The sequence below is a fragment of the Lethenteron reissneri genome, chromosome 64 (assembly GCF_015708825.2).
Source record: "Lethenteron reissneri isolate LAM-NWPU_2019-01 chromosome 64, ASM1570882v1, whole genome shotgun sequence".
Lineage (NCBI taxonomy): Eukaryota > Metazoa > Chordata > Hyperoartia > Petromyzontiformes > Petromyzontidae > Lethenteron > Lethenteron reissneri.
The window spans coordinates 4,926,946-4,951,859 of NC_083842.1; the positions used below are offsets into that span (position 1 = coordinate 4,926,946).

Below are 24,914 nucleotides of genomic sequence, written 5' to 3' on the forward strand. Positions count from 1 at the left end.
GGACCACCGCCCGAGTGTGTGTGTTGGTGTGGGTTGGGGGGTCACAAGACATGTGGACCACCGCCCGCACGAGTGTGTGTGGGGGGTCACAAGACATGTGGACCAACGCCGGAGTGTGTGTGTTGGTGTGGGTGGGGGGTGTCACAAGACATGTGGACCACCGCCCGAGTGTGTGTGTTGGTGTGCGTTGGGGGGTCACACGACATGTGGACCACCGTCCGCACGAGTGTGTGAGGGGGGGGGGGTCACAAGACATGTGTACCACTGCCCGCACGAGTGTGGGGGGGGGGTCACAAGACATGTGGACCACCGCATGCACGAGTGTGTGTGTGGGGGGGGGGTCACAAGATATGTGGACCCTCACCCTCACGAGAGTGTGTTTTGGTGTGTTGGGGAGGGATTACAAGACATCTGGATCACCGCCCGCACGATTGTGTGTGTGTTAGGGGGGGGTCACAAGATATGTGGACCACCGCCCTCTCGAGAGAGTGTGTAGGGGGGGGTGACAAGACATGTGGACCACCGCACGCACGAATGTGTGGGGGGGCGGTCACAAGACATGTGGACCACCGCCCTCACGAGAGAGTGTGTGGGGGGGGGGGGTCACAAGATATGTGGACCACTGCCCGCACGAGTGTGAGGGGGGGTCACAAGACATGTGGACCACTGCCCGCACGAGTGTGGGGGGGGGGGGGGTCACAAGACATGTGGACCACCGCACGCACGAGTGAGTGGGGGGGGGGTCATAAGACATGTGGACCACCGCCCTCACGAGAGAGTGTGTGGGGGGGGGTCACAAGACATGTGGACCACCGCGCGCACGAGTGTGTGTGGGGGGTCATAAGACATGTGGACCACCGCCCGAGTGTGTGTGTTGGTGTGGGGGGGGGGGGAGATCACAAGACATGTGGACCACCGCGCTCACGAGAGAGTGTGTGTGGGTGGTCACAAGACATGTGGACCACCGCACGCACGAGTGTGTGGGGGGGGTTACAAAACATGTGGACCACCGCCCGAGTGTGTGTGTTGGTGTGGGTTGGGGGGCCACAAGACATGTGGACCACCGCCCGCACGAGTGTGTGAGGGGGGGGGGGGCGGTCACAAGACATGTGGACCACTGCCCGCACGAGTGTGGGGGGGGGGGGTGACAAGATATGTGGACCCTCACCCTCACGAGAGTGTGTTTTGGTGTGTTGGGGGGGGGGATCACAAGACATGTGGACCACCGCACGCACGAGTGTGTGTGGGGGGGGGGTCACAAGACATGTGGACCACCGCCCTCACGAGAGAGTGTGTGGGGGGGGGGGGGGGTTACAAAACATGTGGACCACCGCCCGAGTGTGTGTGTTGGTGTGGGTTGGGGGGCCACAAGACATGTGGACCACCGCCCGCACGAGTGTGTGAGGGGGGGGGGGGGCGGTCACAAGACATGTGGACCACTGCCCGCACGAGTGTGGGGGGGTCACAAGATATGTGGACCCTCACCCTCACGAGAGTGTGTTTTGGTGTGTTGGGGGGGGGGGATCACAAGACATGTGGACCACCGCACGCACGAGTGTGTGTGGGGGGGGGTCACAAGACATGTGGACCACCGCCCTCACGAGAGAGTGTGTGGGGGGGGGGGGTCACAAGACATGTGGGCCACCGCGCGCACGAGTGTGTGTGGGGGGTCACAAGACATGTGGACCACCGCCCGAGTGTGTGTGTTGGTGTGGGGGGGGGGAGATCACAAGACATGTGGACCACCGCGCGCAAGAGTGTGTGTGGGGGTCACAAGACATGTGGACCACCGCCCGAGTGTGTGTGTTGGTGTGGGGGGTCACAAGACATGTGGACCACCGGCACGCACGAGTGTGTGGGGGGGGGGTCACAAAACATGTGGACCACCGCCCGAGTGTGTTTGTTGGTGTGGGTTGGGGGGTCACAAGACATGTGGACCACCGCCCGCACGAGTGTGTGAGGGAGGGGGGTCACAAGACATGTGGACCACTGCCCGCACGAGTGTGGGGGGGGGGGGGTCACAGGACATGTGGACCACTGCCCGCACGAGTGTGGTGGGGGGGGTCACAAGATATGTGGACCACCGCCCTCACGAGAGAGTGTGTGTGGGGGGTCACAAGACATGTGGACCACCGCACGCACGAGTGTGTGAGGGGGGGGGGGTCACAAGACATGTGGACCACTGCCCGCACGAGAGAGTGTGTGGGGGGGTGGGTCACAAGACATGTGGACCACCGCGCGCACGAGTGTGTGTGGGGGGTCACAAGACATGTGGGCCACCGCCCGAGTGTGTGTGTTGGTGTGGGGGGGGGGGGGGGGGGATCACAAGACATGTGGACCACCGCGCGCACGAGTGTGTGTGGGGGGTCACAAGACATGTGGGCCACCGCCCGAGTGTGTGTGTTGGTGTGGGTTGGGGGGTCACAAGACATGTGGACCACCGCCCGCACGAGTGTATGAGGGGGGGGGGGGGTCACAAGACATGTGGACCACCGCCCTAGTGTGTGTGTTGGTGTGGGTGGGGGGTCACACGACATGTAGACCACTGTCCGCACGAGTGTGTGGGGGGGGGGGGGGGGTCACAAGACATGTGTACCACTGCCCGCACGAGAGTGGGGGGGGGTTCACAAGACATGTGGACCACTGCCCGCACGAGTGTGGTGGGGGGGTCACAAGACATGTGGACCACCGCACGCACGAGTGTCTGAGGGGGGGGGGTCACAAGACATGTGGACCACCGCAAGCACGAATGTGTGTGTGGGGGGGGGGGGGTCACAAGATATGTGGACCCTCACCCTCACGAGAGTGTGTTTTGGTGTGTTGGGGGGGGGGTCACAAGACATGTGGACCACCGCCCTCACGAGAGAGTGTGTGGGGGGGGGGGTCACAAGATATGTGGACCACTGCCCGCACGAGTGTGGGGGGGTGTCACAAGACATGTGGACCACTGCCCGCACGAGTGTGTGGGGGGGGGGGGGGGGGGTCACAAGACATGTGGACCACCGCACGCACGAGTGTGTGGAGGGGGGGTCATAAGACATGTGGACCACCGCCCTCACGAGAGAGTGTGTGTGGGGGGGGGTCACAAGACATGTGGACCACCGCGCGCACGAGTGTGTGTGGGGGGTCATAAGACATGTGGACCACCGCCCGAGTGTGTGTTGGTGGGGGGGGGGGGGGGGGAGATCACGAGACATGTGGACCACCGCGCTCACGAGAGTGGGGGGGGGGGGGGGTCACAAGACATGTGGACCACCGCGCGCACGAGTGTGTATGGGGGGTCACAAGACATGTGGACCACCGCCCGAGTGTGTGTGTTGGTGTGGGGGGGAGATCACAAGACATGTGGACCACCGTGCGCACGAGTGTGTGTGGGGGGTCACAAGACATGTGGACCACCGCCCGAGTGTGTGTGTTGGTGTGGGGGGGGGGAGATCACAAGACATGTGGACCACCGAACGCACGACTGTGTGTGGGTGGGCGGGGGGGGGTCACAAGACATGTGGACCACCGGCATGCACGAGTGTGTGGGGGGGGGGGGGTCACAAAACATGTGGATCACCGCCGGAGTGTGTGTGTTGGTGTGGGTTGGGGGGTCACAATCCATGTGGCTCACCGCCCGCACGAGTGTGTGTGGGGGGTCACAAGACATGTGGACCACCGCCCGAGTGTGTGTGTTGGTGTGGGGGGGGAGTGTCACAAAATATGTGGACCACCGCCAGAGTGTGTGTGTTGGTGTGGGTTGGGGGGTCACACGACATGTGGACCACCGTCCGCACGAGTGTGTGAGGGGGGGGGGGGTCACAAGTCATGTGTACCACTGCCCGCACGAGTGTGGGGGGGGGGTCACAAGACATGTGGACCACTGCCCGCACGAGTGTGGTGGGGGGGTCACAAGACATGTGGACCACCGCCCGCACGATTGTGTGTGTGTTAGGGGGAAGGGGGGGGTCACAAGATATGTGGACCACCGCCCTCTCGAGAGAGTGTGTGGGGGGGGGGGTCACAAGACATGTGGACCACCGCACGCACGAGTGTGTGAGGGGGGGGATCACAAGACATGTGGACCACCGCAAGCACGAATGTGTGTGTGGGGGGGGGGTCACAAGATATGTGGACCCTCACCCTCACGAGAGTGTGTTTTGGTGTGTTGGGGGGGGGGGTCACAAGACATCTGGATCACCGCCCGCACGATTGTGTGTGTGTTAGGGGGGGGGTCACAAGATATGTGGACCACCGCCCTCTCGAGAGAGTGTGTGGGGGGGGGGGGGGTCACAAGACATGTGGACCACCGCACGCACGAGTGTGTGGGGGGGGGGGGGTCACAAGACATGTGGACCACCGCCCTCACGAGAGAGTGTGTGGGGGGGGGGGGTCACAAGATATGTGGACCACTGCCCGCACGAGTGTGGGGGGGATGTCACAAGACATGTGGACCACTGCCCGCACGAGTGTGGGGGGGGGGGGGGGTCACAAGACATGTGGACCACCGCACGCACGAGTGTGTGGGGGGGGGGTCATAAGACATGTGGACCACCGCCCTCACGAGAGAGTGTGTGGGGGGGGGGGTCACAAGACATGTGGACCACCGTGCGCACGAGTGTGTGTGGGGGGTCATAAGACATGTGGACCACCGCCCGAGTGTGTGTTGGTGGGGGGGGGGGGGGGAGATCACGAGACATGTGGACCACCGCGCTCACGAGAGTGGGGGGGGGGGGGGGGGGTCACAAGACATGTGGACCACCGCGCGCACGAGTGTGTATGGGGGGTCACAAGACATGTGGACCACCGCCCGAGTGTGTGTGTTGGTGTGGGGGGGAGATCACAAGACATGTGGACCACCGTGCGCACGAGTGTGTGTGGGGGGTCACAAGACATGTGGACCACCGCCCGAGTGTGTGTGTTGGTGTGGGGAGGGGGAGATCACAAGACATGTGGACCACCGAACGCACGACTGTGTGTGGGTGGGCGGGGGGGGGTCACAAGACATGTGGACCACCGGCATGCACGAGTGGGTGGGGGGGGGGGGGGTCACAAAACATGTGGATCACCGCCGGAGTGTGTGTGTTGGTGTGGGTTGGGGGGTCACAATCCATGTGGCTCACCGCCCGCACGAGTGTGTGTGGGGGGTCACAAGACATGTGGACCACCGCCCGAGTGTGTGTGTTGGTGTGGGGGGGGAGTGTCACAAAATATGTGGACCACCGCCAGAGTGTGTGTGTTGGTGTGGGTTGGGGGGTCACACGACATGTGGACCACCGTCCGCACGAGTGTGTGAGGGGGGGGGGGGGGTCACAAGTCATGTGTACCACTGCCCGCACGAGTGTGGGGGGGGGGTCACAAGACATGTGGACCACTGCCCGCACGAGTGTGGTGGGGGGGTCACAAGACATGTGGACCACCGCCCGCACGATTGTGTGTGTGTTAGGGGGGGGGGGGGGGGGTCACAAGATATGTGGACCACCGCCCTCTCGAGAGAGTGTGTGGGGGGGGGGGTCACAAGACATGTGGACCACCGCACGCACGAGTGTGTGAGGGGGGGGATCACAAGACATGTGGACCACCGCAAGCACGAATGTGTGTGTGGGGGGGGGGTCACAAGATATGTGGACCCTCACCCTCACGAGAGTGTGTTTTGGTGTGTTGGGGGGGGGGGGTCACAAGACATCTGGATCACCGCCCGCACGATTGTGTGTGTGTTAGGGGGGGGGTCACAAGATATGTGGACCACCGCCCTCTCGAGAGAGTGTGTGGGGGGGGGGGGTCACAAGACATGTGGACCACCGCACGCACGAGTGTGTGGGGGGGGGGGTCACAAGACATGTGGACCACCGCCCTCACGAGAGAGTGTGTGGGGGGGGGGTCACAAGATATGTGGACCACTGCCCGCACGAGTGTGGGGGGGATGTCACAAGACATGTGGACCACTGCCCGCACGAGTGTGGGGGGGGGGGGTCACAAGACATGTGGACCACCGCACGCACGAGTGTGTGGGGGGGGGGTCATAAGACATGTGGACCACCGCCCTCACGAGAGAGTGTGTGGGGGGGGGGGGGTCACAAGACATGTGGACCACCGTGCGCACGAGTGTGTGTGGGGGGTCATAAGACATGTGGACCACCGCCCGAGTGTGTGTTGGTGGGGGGGGGGGGGGAGATCACGAGACATGTGGACCACCGCGCTCACGAGAGAGTGTGTGTGGGTGGTCACAAGACATGTGAACCACCGCACGCACGAGTGTGTGGGGGGGGGGGGGGGGTCACAAAACATGTGGACAACCGCCCGAGTGTGTGTGTTGGTGTGGGTTGGGGGGCCACAAGACATGTGGACCACCGCCCGCACGAGTGTGTGAGGGGGGGCGTCACAAGACATGTGGACCACTGCCCGCACGAGTGTGGGGGGGGGGGATGGGTCAAAAAACATGTGGACCACCGCCCGAGTGTGTGTGTTGGTGTGGGTTGGGGGGACACACGACATGTGGACCACCGTCCGCACGAGTGTGTGAGGGGGGGGTCACAAGTCATGTGTACCACTGCCCGCACGAGTGTGGGGGGGGAGGGGTCACAAGATATGTGGACCACCGACCTCTCGAGAGAGTATGTGGGGGGGGGGGGGGGGGTCACAAGACATGTGGACCACCGCACGCACGAGTGTGTATGGGGGGTCACAAGACATGTGGAACACCGCCCGAGTGTGTGTGTTGGTGTGGGGGGGAGATCACAAGACATGTGGACCACCGTGAGCACGAGTGTGTGTGGGGGGTCACAAGACATGTGGACCACTGCCCGAGTGTGTGTGTTGGTGTGGGGGGGGGGAGATCACAAGACATGTGGACCACCGCACGCACGACTGTGTGTGGGTGGGCGGGGGGGGGGGTCACAAGACATGTGGACCACCGGCATGCACGAGTGTGTGGGGGGGGGGGGGGTCACAAAACATGTGGATCACCGCCGGAGTGTGTGTGTTGGTGTGGGTTGGGGGGTCACAATCCATGTGGCTCACCGCCCGCACGAGTGTGTGTGGGGGGTCACAAGACATGTGGACCACCGCCCGAGTGTGTGTGTTGGTGTGGGGGGGGAGTGTCACAAAATATGTGGACCACCGCCAGAGTGTGTGTGTTGGTGTGGATTGGGGGGTCACACGACATGTGGACCACCGTCCGCACGAGTGTGTGAGGGGGGGGGGTCACAAGTCATGTGTACCACTGCCCGCACGAGTGTGGGGGGGGGGGGGTCACAAGACATGTGGACCACCGCACGCACGAGTGTGTGTGGGGGGGGTCACAAGACATGTGGACCACCGCCCTCACGAGAGAGTGTGTGGGGGGGGGGTCACAAGATATGTGGACCACTGCCCACACGAGTGTGGGGGGGGGGTGTCACAAGACATGTGGACCACTGCCCGCACGAGTGTGGGGGGGGGTGTCACAAGACATGTGGACCACCGCACGCACGAGTGTGTGGGGGGGGGGGGGGGTCACAAGATATGTGGACCACTGCCCGCACGAGTGTGGGGGGGGGTGTCACAAGACATGTGGACCACTGCCCGCACGAGTGTGGGGGGGGGGTCACAAGACATGTGGACCACCGCACGCACGAGTGTGTGGGGGGGGGTCATAAGACATGTGGACCACCGCCCTCACGAGAGAGTGTGTGGGGGGGGGTCACAAGACATGTGGACCACCGCGCGCACGAGTGTGTGTGGGGGGTCATAAGACATGTGGACCATCGCCCGAGTGTGTGTTGGTGGGGGGGGGGGGGGGGGGAGATCACGAGACATGTGGACCACTGCGCTCACGAGAGAGTGTGTGTGGATGGTCACAAGACATGTGGACCACCGCACGCACGAGTGTGTGGGGGGGGGGGGGGTCACAAAACATGTGGACCACCGCCCGAGTGTGTGTGTTGGTGTGGGTTGGGGGGCCACAAGACATGTGGACCACCGCCCGCACGAGTGTGTGAGGGGGGGCGTCACAAGACATGTGGACCACTGCCCGCACGAGTGTGGGGGGGGGGGATGGGTCAAAAAACATGTGGACCACCGCCCGAGTGTGTGTGTTGGTGTGGGTTGGGGGGTCACACGACATGTGGACCACCGTCCGCACGAGTGTGTGAGGGGGGGTGTCACAAGTCATGTGTACCACTGCCCGCACGAGTGTGGGGGGGGGGGGGGTCACAAGATATGTGGACCACCGCCCTCTCGAGAGTGTATGTGGGGGGGGGGGGGGGGTCACAAGACATGTGGACCACCGCGCGCACGAGTGTGTATGGGGGGTCACAAGACATGTGGACCACCGCCCGAGTGTGTGTGTTGGTGTGGGGGGGAGATCACAAGACATGTGGACCACCGTGCGCACGAGTGTGTGTGGGGGGTCACAAGACATATGGACCACCGCCCGAGTGTGTGTGTTGGTGTGGGGGGGGGGGAGATCACAAGACATGTAGACCACCGGCATGCACGAGTGTGTGGGGGGGGGGGGGGGGGGGGGTTACAAAACATGTGGATCACCGCCGGAGTGTGTGTGTTGGTGTGGGTTGGGGGGTCACAATCCATGTGGCTCACCGCCCGCACGAGTGTGTGTGGGGGGTCACAAGACATGTGGACCACCGCCCGAGTGTGTGTGTTGGTGTGGGGGGGGAGTGTCACAAAATATGTGGACCACCGCCAGAGTGTGTGTGTTGGTGTGGGTTGGGGGGTCACACGACATGTGGACCACTGCCCGCACGAGTGTGGGGGGGGGGTCACAAGACATGTGGACCACTGCCCGCACGAGTGTGGTGGGGGGGTCACAAGACATGTGGACCACCGCCCGCACGATTGTGTGTGTGTTAGGGGGGGGGGGGGTCACAAGATATGTGGACCACCGCCCTCTCGAGAGAGTGTGTGGGGGGGGGGGTCACAAGACATGTGGACCACCGCACGCACGAGTGTGTGGGGGGGGGGGGGGTCACAAGACATGTGGACCACCGCCCTCACGAGAGAGTGTGTGGGGGGGGGTCACAAGATATGTGGACCACTGCCCGCACGAGTGTGGGGGGGGGGGTCACAAGACATGTGGACCACCGCACGCACAAGTGTGTGGAGGGGGGGGTCACAAAACATGTGGACCACTGCCCGAGTGTGTGTGTTGGTGTGGGTTGGGGGGCCACAAGACATGTGGACCACCTCCCGCATGAGTGTGTGAGGGGGGGGGGTCACAAGACATGTGGACCATGGCACGCACGACTGTGTGAGGGGGGGTCACAAGCCATGTGGACCACCGCACGCACGAGTGTGTGTGTGTGGGGGGGGGGGTTACAAGATATGTGGACCCTCACCCTCACGAGAGTGTGTTTTGGTGTGTTGGGGGGGGGGATCACAAGACATCTGGACCACCGCCCCACGATTGTGTGTGTGTTAGGGGGGGGTCACAAGATATGTGGACCACCGCCCTCTCGAGAGAGTGTGTGGGGGGGGGGGGCACAAGACATTTGGACCACCGCACGCACGAGTGTGTGGGGGGGGGGGGTCACAAGACATGTGGACCACCGCCCTCACGAGAGAGTGCGTGGGGGGGGGGGGGTCACAAGAAATGTGTACCACTGCCCGCACGAGTGTGGGGGGGGGTCACAAGACATGTGGACCACTGCCCGCACGAGTGTGGTGGGGGGGTCACAAGACATGTGGACCACCGCACGAGCGAGTGTGTGAGGGGGGGGGGGTCACAAGACATGTGGACCACCGCATTCACGAGTGTGTGTGTGGGGTCACAAGATATGTGGACCCTCACCCTCACGAGAGTGTGTTTTGGTGTGTTGGGGGGGGGTCACAAGACATCTGGATCACCGCCCGCACGAGAGAGTGTTTGGGGGGGGGTCACAATATATGTGGACCACTGCCCGCACGAGTGTGTGGGGGGGGGGGGGTCACAAAACATGTGGACCACCGCCCGAGTGTGTGTGTTGGTGTGGGTTGGGGGGCCACAAGACATGTGGACCACCGCCCGCACGAGTGTGTGAGGGGGGGCGTCACAAGACATGTGGACCACTGCCCGCACGAGTGTGGGGGGGGGGGATGGGTCAAAAAACATGTGGACCACCGCCCGAGTGTGTGTGTTGGTGTGGGTTGGGGGGTCACACGACATGTGGACCACCGTCCGCACGAGTGTGTGAGGGGGGGTGTCACAAGTCATGTGTACCACTGCCCGCACGAGTGTGGGGGGGGGGGGGTCACAAGATATGTGGACCACCGCCCTCTCGAGAGAGTATGTGGGGGGGGGGGGGGGGTCACAAGTCATGTGGACCACCGCGCGCACGAGTGTGTATGGGGGGTCACAAGACATGTGGACCACCGCCCGAGTGTGTGTGTTGGTGTGGGGGGGAGATCACAAGACATGTGGACCACCGTGCGCACGAGTGTGTGTGGGGGGTCACAAGACATATGGACCACCGCCCGAGTGTGTGTGTTGGTGTGGGGGGGGGGAGATCACAAGACATGTGGACCACCGGCATGCACGAGTGTGTGGGGGGGGGGGGGGGGGGTTACAAAACATGTGGATCACCGCCGGAGTGTGTGTGTTGGTGTGGGTTGGGGGGTCACAATCCATGTGGCTCACCGCCCGCACGAGTGTGTGTGGGGGGTCACAAGACATGTGGACCACCGCCCGAGTGTGTGTGTTGGTGTGGGGGGGGAGTGTCACAAAATATGTGGACCACCGCCAGAGTGTGTGTGTTGGTGTGGGTTGGGGGGTCACACGACATGTGGACCACCGTCCGCACGAGTGTGTGAGGGGGGGGGGTCACAAGTCATGTGTACCACTGCCCGCACGAGTGTGGGGGGGGGGGGTCACAAGACATGTGGACCACTGCCCGCACGAGTGTGGTGGGGGGGTCACAAGACATGTGGACCACCGCCCGCACGATTGTGTGTGTGTTAGGGGGGGGGGGGGGTCACAAGATATGTGGACCACCGCCCTCTCGAGAGAGTGTGTGGGGGGGGGGGGTCACAAGACATGTGGACCACCGCACGCACGAGTGTGTGGGGGGGGGGGTCACAAGACATGTGGACCACCGCCCTCACGAGAGAGTGTGTGGGGGGGGGTCACAAGATATGTGGACCACTGCCCGCACGAGTGTGGGGGGGGGGGGTCACAAGACATGTGGACCACCGCACGCACAAGTGTGTGGGGGGGGGTCACAAAACATGTGGACCACTGCCCGAGTGTGTGTGTTGGTGTGGGTTGGGGGGCCACAAGACATGTGGACCACCTCCCGCATGAGTGTGTGAGGGGGGGGGGTCACAAGACATGTGGACCATGGCACGCACGACTGTGTGAGGGGGGGTCACAAGCCATGTGGACCACCGCACGCACGAGTGTGTGTGTGTGGGGGGGGGGTTACAAGATATGTGGACCCTCACCCTCACGAGAGTGTGTTTTGGTGTGTTGGGGGGGGGGGATCACAAGACATCTGGACCACCGCCCCACGATTGTGTGTGTGTTAGGGGGGGGTCACAAGATATGTGGACCACCGCCCTCTCGAGAGAGTGTGTGGGGGGGGGGGTCACAAGACATTTGGACCACCGCACGCACGAGTGTGTGGGGGGGGGGGGTCACAAGACATGTGGACCACCGCCCTCACGAGAGAGTGCGTGGGGGGGGGGGGGGTCACAAGAAATGTGTACCACTGCCCGCACGAGTGTGGGGGGGGGTCACAAGACATGTGGACCACTGCCCGCACGAGTGTGGTGGGGGGGGTCACAAGATATGTGGACCACCGCCCTCACGAGAGAGTGTATGTGGGGGGTCACAAGACATGTGGACCACGGCACGCACGACTGTGTGAGGGGGGGTCACAAGCCATGTGGACCACCGCACGCACGAGTGTGTGTGTGTGTGTGGGGGGGGTTACAAGATATGTGGACCCTCACCCTCACGAGAGTGTGTTTTGGTGTGTTGGGGGGGAGGATCACAAGACATCTGGACCACCGCCCCACGATTGTGTGTGTGTTAGGGGGGGGGTCACAAGATATGTGGACCACCGCCCTCTCGAGAGAGTGTGTGGGGGGGGGGTCACAAGACATGTGGACCACCGCACGCACGAGTGTGTGGGGGGGGGGGGGGTCACAAGACATGTGGACCACCGCCCTCACGAGAGAGTGTGGGGGGGGGGGGTTCCACAAGACATGTGGACCACCGCGCGCACGAGTGTGTGGGGGGGGGGGTCACAAGATATGTGGACCACCGCATGCACGAGTGTGGTGGGGGGGGGGGGGTCACAAGATATGTGGACCATCGCGCTCACGAGAGAGTGTGTGTGGGTGGTCACAAGACATGTGGACCACCGCACACACGAGTGGGTGAGGGGGGTGGGTCACAAGACATGTGGACCACTGCCCGCACGAGTGTGGGGGGGGGTCACAAGACATGTGGACCACTGCCCGCACGAGTGTGGTGGGGGGGGGGTCACAAGATATGTGGACCACCGCCCTCTCGAGAGAGTGTGTGGGGGGGGGGCGGTCACAAGACATGTGGACCACCGCACGCACTAGTGTGTGGGAGGGGGTCACAAGACATGTGGACCACCGCACACACGAGTGTGTGAGGGGGGTCACAAGCCATGTGGACCACCGCACGCACGAGTGTGTGTGTGGGGGGGGAGGGTCACAAGATATGTGGACCCTCACCCTCACGAGAGTGTGTTTTGGTGTGTTGGGGGGGGGATCACAAGACATCTGGACCACCGCCCGCACGATTGTGTGTGTGTTAGGGGGGGGGTCACAAGATATGTGGACCACCGCCCTCTCGAGAGAGTGTGTGGGGGGGGGGGCGGTCACAAGACATGTGGACCACCGCACGCACGAGAGAGTGTAAGTGGGTGGTCACAAGACATGTGGACCACCGCACGCACGAGTGTGTGGGGGGGGGGGGGTCACAAAACATGTGGACCACCGCCCGAGTGTGTGTGTTGATGTGGGTTGGGGGGCCACAAGACATGTGGCCCACCGCCCGCACGAGTGTGTGAGGGGGGGGGGTCACAAGACATGTGGACCACTGCCCGCACGAGTGTGGGGGGGGGGGTCACAAGACATGTGGACCACCGCCCGCACGAGTGTGTGAGGGGGCGGGGTCACAAGACATGTGGACCACCGCACGCACGAGTGTGTGGGGGGTGGTCACAAGACATGTGGACCACCGCCCTCACGAGAGAGTGTGTGGGGGGGGGGGGGTCACAAGACATGTGGACCACCGCGCGCACGAGTGTGTGGGGGGGGGTCACAAGATATGTGGACCACCGCGCGCACGAGTGTGTGGGGGGGGGGGGGTCACAAGATATGTGGACCATCGCGCTCACGAGAGAGTGTGTGTGGGTGGTCACAAGACATGTGGACCACCGCACGCACGAGTGTGTGAGGGGGGGGGTCACAAGACATGTGGACCACTGCCCGCACGAGTGTGGGGGGGGTCACAAGACATGTGGACCACTGCCCGCACGAGTGTGTGTGGGGGTTCACAAGACATGTGGACCACCGCCCGAGTGTGTGTGTTGGTGTGGGGGGGGGGGGGGAGATCACAAGACATGTGGACCACCGGCACGCACGAGTGTGTGGGGGGGGGTCACAAAACATGTGGACCACCGCCCGAGTGTGTGTGTTGATGTGGGTTGGGGGGCCACAAGACATGTGGACCACCGCCCGCACGAGTGTGTGAGGGGGGGGGTCACAAGACATGTGGACCACCGCCCGCACGAGTGTGGGGGGGGGGGTCACAAGACATGTGGACCACCGCCCGCACGAGTGTGTGAGGGGGCGGGGTCACAAGACATGTGGACCACCGCACGCACGATTGTGTGGGGGGGGGTCACAAGACATGTGGACCACCGCCCTCACGAGAGAGTGTGTGGGGGGGGGGGGGTCACAAGACATGTGGACCACCGCGCGCACGAGTGTGTGGGGGGGGTCACAAGATATGTGGACCACCGCGCGCACGAGTGTGTGGGGGGGGGGTCACAAGATACAAGATATGTGGACCATCGCGCTCACGAGAGAGTGTGTGTGGGTGGTCACAAGACATGTGGACCACCGCACGCACGAGTGTGTGAGGGGGGGGGGTCACAAGACATGTGGACCACTGCCCGCACGATTGTGGTGGGGGGGGTTCACAAGATATGTGGACCACCGCCCTCTCGAGAGAGTGTGCTGGGGGGGGGGGTCACAAGACATGTGGACCACCGCACGCACGAGTGTGTGGGGGGGGGTCACAAGACATGTGGACCACCGCCCTCACGAGAGAGTGTGTGGGGGGGGGGGGGGGGGGGGTCACAAGACATGTGGACCACCGCGCGCACGAGTGTGTGGGGGGGTCACAAGATATGTGGACCACCGCGCGCACGAGTGTGTGGGGGGGGGGGGTCACAAGATACAAGATATGTGGACAATCGCGCTCACGAGAGAGTGTGTGTGGGTGGTCACAAGACATGTGGACCACCGCACGCACGAGTGTGTGAGGGGGGGGGGGTCACAAGACATGTGGACCACTGCCCGCACGAGTGTGGTGGGGGGGGTCACAAGATATGTGGACCACCGCCCTCTCGAGAGAGTGTGCTGGGGGGGGGGTCACAAGACATGTGGACCACCGCACGCACGAGTGTGTGGGGGGGGGTCACAAGACATGTGGACCACCGCCCTCACTTGAGAGTGTGGGGGGGGGGGGGGTCACAAGACATGTGGACCACCGCGCGCACGAGTGTGTGTGGGGGTTCACAAGACATGTGGACCACCGCCCGCACGAGTGTGTGGGGGGGGGGGGGGTCACAAATCATGTGGACCAAAGCCCAAGTGTGTGTGTTGGTGTGCGTTGGGGGGTCACAAGACATGTGGACCACCGCCCGCACGAGTGTGTGGGGGGGGTCACAAAACATGTGGACCAACGCCCAAGTGTGTGTGTTGGTGTGGGTTGGGGGGTCACAAGACATGTGGACCACCGCCCGCACGAGTGTGTGAGGGGGGTGGGTCACAAAACATGTGGACCACTGCCCGCACGAGTGTGGGGGGGGGGGGGGGGTCACAAGACATGTGGACCACTGCCCGCACGAGTGTGGTGGGGGGGGTCACAAGATATGTGGACCACCGCCCTCACGAGAGAGTGTGTGTGGGGGGTCACAAGACATGTGGACCACCGCACGCACGAGTTTGTGTGTGTTAGGGGGGGTCACAAGACATGTGGACCACCGCCCTCACAAGAGAGTGTGTGGGGGGGGGGGGTCACAAGACATGTGGACCACCGCCCGAGTGTGTGTGTTGGTGTGCGGGGGGGGGGGGGATATCACAAGACATGTGGACCACCGCACGCACGAGTGTGTGTGGGGGGGGGGGGGGGTCACAAGACATGTGGACCACGGGCACGCACGAGTGTGTGGGGGGGAGGGGTCACAAAACATGTGGACCACCGCCCGAGTGTGTCTGTTGGTGTAGGTTGGGGGGTCACAAGACATGTGGACCACCGCACGCACGAGTGTGTGAGGGGGGGGTCACAAGCCATGTGGACCACCGCACGCACGAGTGTGTGTGTGGGGGGGGGGTCACAAGACATCTGGACCACCGCCCGCACGATTGTGTGTGTGTTAGGGGGGGGTCACAAGATATGTGGACCACCGCCCTCTCGAGAGAGTGTGTGGGGGGGGGGGGGGGCGGTCACAAGACATGTGGACCACCGCACGCACGAGAGAGTGTAAGTGGGTGGTCACAAGACATGTGGACCACCGCACGCACGAGTGTGTGGGGGGGGGGGTCACAAAACATGTGGACCACCGCCCGAGTGTGTGTGTTGATGTGGGTTGGGGGGCCACAAGACATGTGGACCACCGCCCGCACGAGTGTGTGAGGGGGGGGGGGTCACAAGACATGTGGACCACCGCCCGCACGAGTGTGTGAGGGGGCGGGGTCACAAGACATGTGGACCACCGCACGCACGAGTGTGTGGGGGGGGGGGGGGTCACAAGATATGTGGACCATCGCGCTCACGAGAGAGTGTGTGTGGGTGGTCACAAGACATGTGGACCACCGCACGCACGAGTGTGTGAGGGGGGGGGTCACAAGACATGTGGACCACTGCCCGCACGAGTGTGGGGGGGGTCACAAGACATGTGGACCACTGCCGGCACGAGTGTGTGTGGGGGTTCACAAGACATGTGGACCACCGCCCGAGTGTGTGTGTTGGTGTGGGGGGGGGGAGATCACAAGACATGTGGACCACCGGCACGCACGAGTGTGTGGGGGGGGGGGGTCACAAAACATGTGGACCACCGCCCGAGTGTGTGTGTTGATGTGGGTTGGGGGGCCACAAGACATGTGGACCACCGCCCGCACGAGTGTGTGAGGGGGGGGGGTCACAAGACATGTGGACCACCGCCCGCACGAGTGTGGGGGGGGGGGTCACAAGACATGTGGACCACCGCCCGCACGAGTGTGTGAGGTGGCGGGGTCACAAGACATGTGGACCACCGCACGCACGAGTGTGTTGGGGGGGGTCACAAGACATGTGGACCACCGCCCTCACGAGAGAGTGTGTGGGGGGGGGGGGGGGTCACAAGACATGTGGACCACCGCGCGCACGAGTGTGTGGGGGGGGTCACAAGATATGTGGACCACCGCGCGCACGAGTGTGTGGGGGGGGGTCACAAGATATGTGGACCATCGCGCTCACGAGAGAGTGTGTGTGGGTGGTCACAAGACATGTGGACCACCGCACGCACGAGTGTGTGAGGGGGGGGTGGGTCACAAGACATGTGGACCACTGCCCGCACGAGTGTGGTGGGGGGGGTCACAAGATATGTGGACCACCGCCCTCTCGAGAGAGTGTGCTGGGGGGGGGGGTCACAAGACATGTGGACCACCGCACGCACGAGTGTGTGGGGGGGGGGTCACAAGACATGTGGACCACCGCCCTCACTTGAGAGTGTGGGGGGGGGGGGGTCACAAGACATGTGGACCACCGCGCGCACGAGTGTGTGTGGGGGTTCACAAGACATGTGGACCACCGCCCGAGTGTGTGTGTTGGTGTGGGGGGGGGGGGGGGAGATCACAAGACATGTGGACCACCGGCACGCACGAGTGTGTGGGGGGGGGGTCACAAATCATGTGGACCAACGCCCAAGTGTGTGTGTTGGTGTGCGTTGGGGGGTCACAAGACATGTGGACCACCGCCCGCACGAGTGTGTGGGGGGGGTCACAAAACATGTGGACCAACGCCCAAGTGTGTGTGTTGGTGTGGGTTGGGGGGTCACAAGACATGTGGACCACCGCCCGTACGAGTGTGTGAGGGGGGTGGGTCACAAAACATGTGGACCACTGCCCGCACGAGTGTGGGGGGGGGGGGGTCACAAGACATGTGGACCACTGCCCGCACGAGTGTGGTGGGGGGGGTCACAAGATATGTGGACCACCGCCCTCACGAGAGAGTGTGTGTGGGGGGTCACAAGACATGTGGACCACCGCACGCACGAGTGTGTGTGTGTTAGGGGGGGTCACAAGACATGTGGACCACCGCCCTCACAAGAGAGTGTGTGGGGGGGGGGGGTCACAAGACATGTGGACCACCGCCCGAGTGTGTGTGTTGGTGTGCGGGGGGGGGGGGATATCACAAGACATGTGGACCACCGCACGCACGAGTGTGTGTGGGGGGGGGGGGGTCACAAGACATGTGGACCACGGGCACGCACGAGTGTGTGGGGGGGAGGGGTCACAAAACATGCGGACCACCGCCCGAGTGTGTCTGTTGGTGTAGGTTGGGGGGTCACAAGACATGTGGACCACCGCACGCACGAGTGTGTGAGGGGGGGGTCACAAGCCATGTGGACCACCGCACGCACGAGTGTGTGTGTGGGGGGGGGGGTCACAAGACATCTGGACCACCGCCCGCACGATTGTGTGTGGGGGTTCACAAGACATGTGGACCACCGCCCGCACGAGTGTGTGGGGGGGGGGGTCACAAATCATGTGGACCAAAGCCCAAGTGTGTGTGTTGGTGTGGGTTGGGGGGTCACAAGACATGTGGACCACCGCCCGCACGAGTGTGTGAGGGGGGTGGGTCACAAAACATGTGGACCACTGCCCGCACGAGTGTGGGGGGGGGGGGGGTCACAAGACATGTGGACCACTGCCCGCACGAGTGTGGTGGGGGGGGTCACAAGATATGTGGACCACCGTCCTCACGAGAGAGTGTGTGTGGGGGGTCACAAGACATGTGGACCACCGCACGCACGAGTGTGTGTGTGTTAGGGGTGGTCACAAGACATGTGGACCACCGCCCTCACAAGAGAGTGTGTAGGGGGGGGGTCACAAGACATGTGGACCACCGCCCGAGTGTGTGTGTTGGTGTGCGGGGGGGGGGGGATATCACAAGACATGTGGACCACCGCACGCACGAGTGTGTGTGGGGGGGGGGGTCACAAGACATGTGGACCACGGGCACGCACGAGTGTGTGGGGGGGAGGGGTCACAAAACATGTGGACCACCGCCCGAGTGTGTCTGTTGGTGTAGGTTTGGGGGTCACAAGACATGTGGACCACCGCACGCACGAGTGTGTGAGGGGGGGGTCACAAGCCATGTGGACCACCGCACGCACGAGTGTGTGTGGGGGGGGGGGGGGGGTCACAAGACATGTGGACCACGGGCACGCACGAGTGTGTGGGGGGGAGGGGTCACAAAACATGTGGACCACCGCCCGAGTGTGTCTGTTGGTGTAGGTTGGGGGGTCACAAGACATGTGGACCACCGCACGCACGAGTGTGTGAGGGGGGGGTCACAAGCCATGTGGACCACCGCACGCACGAGTGTGTGTGTGGGGGGGGGTCACAAGACATCTGGACCACCGCCCGCACGATTGTGTGTGTGTTAGGGGGGGGGTCACAAGATATGTGGACCACCGCCCTCTCTCGAGAGTGTGTGGGGGGGGGGGGGGGGGGGTCACAAGACATGTGGACCACCGCACGCACGAGAGAGTGTAAGTGGGTGGTCACAAGACATGTGGACCACCGCACGCACGAGTGTGTGGGGGGGGGGGGGGGGTCACAAAACATGTGGACCACCGCCCCGAGTGGTGTGTTGATGTGGGTTGGGGGGCCACAAGACATGTGGACCACCGCCCGCACGAGTGTGTGAGGGGGGGGGTCACAAGACATGTGGACCACCGCCCGCACGAGTGTGGGGGGGGGGGGTCACAAGACATGTGGACCACCGCCCGCACGAGTGTGTGAGGGGGCGGGGTCACAAGACATGTGGACCACCGCACGCACGAGTGTGTGGGGGGGGGGGGGGGGTCACAAGATATGTGGACCATCGCGCTCACGAGAGAGTGTGTGTGGGTGGTCACAAGACATGTGGACCACCGCACGCACGAGTGTGTGAGGGGGGGGGTCACAAGACATGTGGACCACTGCCCGCACGAGTGTGGGGGGGGTCACAAGACATGTGGACCACTGCCCGCACGAGTGTGTGTGGGGGTTCACAAGACATGTGGACCACCGCCCGAGTGTGTGTGTTGGTGTGGGGGGGGGGGGGGGGAGAGCACAAGACATGTGGACCACCGGCACGCACGAGTGTGTGGGGGGGGGGGGTCACAAAACATGTGGACCACCGCCCGAGTGTGTGTGTTGATGTGGGTTGGGGGGCCACAAGACATGTGGACCACCGCCCGCACGAGTGTGTGAGGGGGGGGGGTCACAAGACATGTGGACCACCGCCCGCACGAGTGTGGGGGGGGGGGTCACAAGACATGTGGACCACCGCCCGCACGAGTGTGTGAGGTGGCGGGGTCACAAGACATGTGGACCACCGCACGCACGAGTGTGTTGGGGGGGGTCACAAGACATGTGGACCACCGCCCTCACGAGAGAGTGTGTGGGGGGGGGGGGGGGGTCACAAGACATGTGGACCACCGCGCGCACGAGTGTGTGGGGGGGGTCACAAGATATGTGGACCACCGCGCGCACGAGTGTGTGGGGGGGGGTCACAAGATATGTGGACCATCGCGCTCACGAGAGAGTGTGTGTGGGTGGTCACAAGACATGTGGACCACTGCCCGCACGAGTGTGGTGGGGGGGGTCACAAGATATGTGGACCACCGCCCTCTCGAGAGAGTGTGCTGGGGGGGGGGGTCACAAGACATGTGGACCACCGCACGCACGAGTGTGTGGGGGGGGGGTCACAAGACATGTGGACCACCGCCCTCACTTGAGAGTGTGGGGGGGGGGGGTCACAAGACATGTGGACCACCGCACGCACGAGTGTGTGAGGGGGGGGGTCACAAGACATGTGGACCACTGCCCGCACGAGTGTGGGGGGGGTCACAAGACATGTGGACCACTGCCCGCACGAGTGTGTGTGGGGGTTCACAAGACATGTGGACCACCGCCCGAGTGTGTGTGTTGGTGTGGGGGGGGGCCCCGGAGATCACAAGACATGTGGACCACCGGCACGCACGAGTGTGTGGGGGGGGGGGGGGTCACAAAACATGTGGACCACCGCCCGAGTGTGTGTGTTGATGTGGGTTGGGGGTCCACAAGACATGTGGACCACCGCCCGCACGAGTGTGTGAGGGGGGGGGTCACAAGACATGTGGACCACCGCCCGCACGAGTGTGGGGGGGGGGTCACAAGACATGTGGACCACCGCCCGCACGAGTGTGTGAGGGGGCGGGGTCACAAGACATGTGGACCACCGCACGCACGAGTGTGTGGGGGGGGGTCACAAGACATGTGGACCACCGCCCTCACGAGAGAGTGTGTGGGGGGGGGGGGGGGGGGGGGTCACAAGACATGTGGACCACCGCGCGCACGAGTGTGTGGGGGGGGTCACAAGATATGTGGACCACCGCGCGCACGAGTGTGTGTGGGGGGGTCACAAGATATGTGGACCATCGCGCTCACGAGAGAGTGTGTGTGGGTGGTCACAAGACATGTGGACCACCGCACGCACGAGTGTGTGAGGGGGGGGGGGGGTCACAAGACATGTGGAACACTGCCCGCACGAGTGTGGGGGGGGGGGTCACAAGACATGTGGACCACCGCCCGCACGAGTGTGTGAGGGGGCGGGGTCACAAGACATGTGGACCACCGCACGCACGAGTGTGTGGGGGGGGGTCACAAGACATGTGGACCACCGCCCTCACGAGAGAGTGTGTGGGGGGGGGGGGGGCACAAGACATGTGGACCACCGCGCGCACGAGTGTGTGGGGGGGGGTCACAAGATATGTGGACCACCGCGCGCACGAGTGTGTGGGGGGGGGGTCACAAGATATGTGGACCATCGCGCTCACGAGAGAGTGTGTGTGGGTGGTCAAAAGACATGTGGACCACCGCACGCACGAGTGTGTGAGGGGGGGGGGTCACAAGACATGTGGACCACTGCCCGCACGAGTGTGGGGGGGGTCACAAGACATGTGGACCACTGCCCGCACGAGTGTGTGTGGGGGTTCACAAGACATGTGGACCACCGCCCGAGTGTGTGTGTTGGTGTGGGGGGGGGCCCGGAGATCACAAGACATGTGGACCACCGGCACGCACGAGTGTGTGGGGGGGGGGGGGGGGGTCACAAAACATGTGGACCACCGCCCGAGTGTGTGTGTTGATGTGGGTTGGGGGTCCACAAGACATGTGGACCACCGCCCGCACGAGTGTGTGAGGGGGGGGGTCACAAGATATGTGGACCACCGCCCGCACGAGTGTGGGGGGGGGGTCACAAGACATGTGGACCACCGCCCGCACGAGTGTGTGAGGGGGCGGGGTCACAAGACATGTGGACCACCGCACGCACGAGTGTGTGGGGGGGGGGTCACAAGACATGTGGACCACCGCCCTCACGAGAGAGTGTGTGTGGGGGGGGGGGGGGGTCACAAGACATGTGGACCACCGCGCGCACGAGTGTGTGGGGGGGGTCACAAGATATGTGGACCACCGCGCGCACGAGTGTGTGTGGGGGGGTCACAAGATATGTGGACCATCGCGCTCACGAGAGAGTGTGTGTGGGTGGTCACAAGACATGTGGACCACCGCACGCACGAGTGTGTGAGGGGGGGGGGGGTCACAAGACATGTGGACCACTGCCCGCACGAGTGTGGGGGGGGGGTCACAAGACATGTGGACCACCGCCCGCACGAGTGTGTGAGGGGGCGGGGTCACAAGACATGTGGACCACCGCACGCACGAGTGTGTGGGGGGGGGTCACAAGACATGTGGACCACCGCCCTCACGAGAGAGTGTGTGGGGGGGGGGGGGTCACAAGACATGTGGACCACCGCGCGCACGAGTGTGTGGGGGGGGTCACAAGATATGTGGACCACCGCGCGCACGAGTGTGTGTGGGGGGGTCACAAGATATGTGGACCATCGCGCTCACGAGAGAGTGTGTGTGGGTGGTCACAAGACATGTGGACCACCGCACGCACGAGTGTGTGAGGGGGGGGGGGGTCACAAGACATGTGGAACACTGCCCGCACGAGTGTGGGGGGGGGGGTCACAAGACATGTGGACCACCGCCCGCACGAGTGTGTGAGGGGGCGGGGTCACAAGACATGTGGACCACCGCACGCACGAGTGTGTGGGGGGGGGTCACAAGACATGTGGACCACCGCCCTCACGAGAGAGTGTGTGGGGGGGGGGGGTCACAAGACATGTGGACCACCGCGCGCACGAGTGTGTGGGGGGGGGTCACAAGATATGTGGACCACCGCGCGCACGAGTGTGTGGGGGGGGGGGCACAAGATATGTGGACCATCGCGCTCACGAGAGAGTGTGTGTGGGTGGTCAAAAGACATGTGGACCACCGCACGCACGAGTGTGTGAGGGGGGGGGGTCACAAGACATGTGGACCACTGCCCGCACGAGTGTGGGGGGGGTCACAAGACATGTGGACCACTGCCCGCACGAGTGTGTGTGGGGGTTCACAAGACATGTGGACCACCGCCCGAGTGTGTGTGTTGGTGTGGGGGGGGCCCGGAGATCACAAGACATGTGGACCACCGGCACGCACGAGTGTGTGGGGGGGGGGGGGGGGTCACAAAACATGTGGACCACCGCCCGAGTGTGTGTGTTGATGTGGGTTGGGGGTCCACAAGACATGTGGACCACCGCCCGCACGAGTGTGTGAGGGGGGGGGTCACAAGATATGTGGACCACCGCCCGCACGAGTGTGGGGGGGGGGTCACAAGACATGTGGACCACCGCCCGCACGAGTGTGTGAGGGGGCGGGGTCACAAGACATGTGGACCACCGCACGCACGAGTGTGTGGGGGGGGGGTCACAAGACATGTGGACCACCGCCCTCACGAGAGAGTGTGTGTGGGGGGGGGGGGGGTCACAAGACATGTGGACCACCGCGCGCACGAGTGTGTGGGGGGGGTCACAAGATATGTGGACCACCGCGCGCACGAGTGTGTGTGGGGGGGTCACAAGATATGTGGACCATCGCGCTCACGAGAGAGTGTGTGTGGGTGGTCACAAGACATGTGGACCACCGCACGCACGAGTGTGTGAGGGGGGGGGGGGTCACAAGACATGTGGACCACTGCCCGCACGAGTGTGGGGGGGGGGTCACAAGACATGTGGACCACCGCCCGCACGAGTGTGTGAGGGGGCGGGGTCACAAGACATGTGGACCACCGCACGCACGAGTGTGTGGGGGGGGGTCACAAGACATGTGGACCACCGCCCTCACGAGAGAGTGTGTGGGGGGGGGGGGTCACAAGACATGTGGACCACCGCGCGCACGAGTGTGTGGGGGGGTCACAAGATATGTGGACCACCGCGCGCACGAGTGTGTGGGGGGGGGGTCACAAGATATGTGGACCATCGCGCTCACGAGAGAGTGTGTGTGGGTGGTCACAAGACATGTGGACCACCGCACGCACGAGTGTGTGAGGGGGGGGGTCACAAGACATGTGGACCACTGCCCGCACGAGTGTGGGGGGGGTCACAAGACATGTGGACCACTGCCCGCACGAGTGTGTGTGGGGGTTCACAAGACATGTGGACCACCGCCCGAGTGTGTGTGTTGGTGTGGGGGGGGCCCCGGAGATCACAAGACATGTGGACCACCGGCACGCACGAGTGTGTGGGGGGGGGGGGTCACAAAACATGTGGACCACCGCCCGAGTGTGTGTGTTGATGTGGGTTGGGGGTCCACAAGACATGTGGACCACCGCCCGCACGAGTGTGGGGGGGGGGGTCACAAGACATGTGGACCACCGCCCGCACGAGTGTGTGAGGGGGCGGGGTCACAAGACATGTGGACCACCGCACGCACGAGTGTGTGGGGGGGGGTCACAAGACATGTGGACCACCGCCCTCACGAGAGAGTGTGTGGGGGGGGGGGGGGGGTCACAAGACATGTGGACCACCGCGCGCACGAGTGTGTGGGGGGGGTCACAAGATATGTGGACCACCGCGCGCACGAGTGTGTGTGGGGGGGTCACAAGATATGTGGACCATCGCGCTCACGAGAGAGTGTGTGTGGGTGGTCACAAGACATGTGGACCACCGCACGCACGAGTGTGTGAGGGGGGGGGGGGTCACAAGACATGTGGACCACTGCCCGCACGAGTGTGGTGGGGGGGGTCACAAGATATGTGGACCACCGCCCTCTCGAGAGAGTGTGCTGGGGGGGGGGAGGTCACAAGACATGTGGACCACCGCACGCACGAGTGTGTGGGGGGGGGGGGGGGGTCACAAGACATGTGGACCACCGCCCTCACTTGAGAGTGTGGGGGGGGGGGGTCACAAGACATGTGGACCACCGCGCGCACGAGTGTGTGTGGGGGTTCACAAGACATGTGGACCACCGCCCGAGTGTGTGTGTTGGTGTGGGGGGGGGGGGAGATCACAAGACATGTGGACCACCGGCACGCACGAGTGTGTGGGGGGGGGGGGTCACAAATCATGTGG

The 24,914-nt window shown here is 63.7% G+C and overlaps 1 protein-coding gene across 1 annotated transcript in view; it reads right to left on the reverse strand.

The window, feature by feature from the left end:
- LOC133358993 (cingulin-like protein 1) overlaps window positions 1-24,914 on the reverse strand; it is a 151,725-nt gene that overhangs the window by 324 nt on the left and 126,487 nt on the right. The window lies entirely within an intron of this gene.